Raw genomic sequence first — 1,067 nt, forward strand, 5'->3', positions numbered from 1 at the left:
GGAGCCTTCTCGGAGCCACCGGGACAGAGGCAGCCCAGGGGCTCGGGATGGACTCCACCTCACCCCGCCATGTCCTCCCCCTGCCCTCCCCATGCATGCGGTGTGACGGTCCCTCTGCCACGGGCAGAGGACCAGGTTTTGTCGCCTGCCGTTGCGGAAGCAGCAGACAACGACTGTTCATGATGCTAAACCTGGTTTTACGCTGCACATTTCCACCGAGCGAGCTGGACGCACACTCTTGGGGCTTGCTGTTTGAAAGGAACCAGAGAAATTCTTTCCGTTGCAGCACTGCAGGGACAGAAGGAGCAACCAGCAGGCCCCAGCTTCCAGCCCTGGCTCCACGCTGCACCCCACTGTCCCACCCTGACGTCGACAGGCTTTGCGGGGCTGTCGCTGGGAGAGGATGCGGCACGCCCAGCCGATTGTTTGCTAGATGGGAGCAAGGTGTCGCGGGAGAGGAAGCCCAGGCCCTGCTCTTGGCTTTTGGAGATGAGTAGTTAAGGCTCTGTGGTCTCGTGGGTAGAAACAGGATAGCCAAGAACAAAGATAGGTAATTCTCTCTCTTTGCAGCAGCGGACAGGCTGGGGAGATTTGTCTCTGCCATAGGAAAGAGTTGCATTTTCCTCCATGTTCTGCCAGACTGTTGTCTGCAAAAACAGGGGACTTGTGTGGTTCATGCCTCAGTGTGCAAGCCAGAGCTATCGTAACCACTACACAAGCTCCTCTGAATTTGGGGTGTGTTGAGGAGCTCCCAGCTTAGCTCATCCCCTCCAAGTAGGCGGCAGCTGGTTAGAAATCCAGTGCATCCCCATCAGCACCCAGAAGGACGTGCTGCCCACATCCTTAGCCACAGTCTCTGGAGCACACATGGTTAAGTAAAGTGAAGGGGCACATGAGGACCCCTGTCTGCATTGCAAGTGGCGATGCTGGGTGTTACCAGCATTATCAAGCACCAACAGCACCCAGCATTGCCATAGGCATGAGGTCAGTGTTGTGCTCACCCCACTTGTGCCTGGTGACAGCCATGTGCGCTCCCCAGCCCTGCCCTCCCTGCGCAGAGCTGGAGC

This window comes from Buceros rhinoceros, unplaced genomic scaffold (genome assembly GCF_000710305.1).
Source record: "Buceros rhinoceros silvestris isolate BGI_N320 unplaced genomic scaffold, ASM71030v1 scaffold45285, whole genome shotgun sequence".
Classification (NCBI taxonomy): Eukaryota; Metazoa; Chordata; class Aves; order Bucerotiformes; family Bucerotidae; genus Buceros; species Buceros rhinoceros.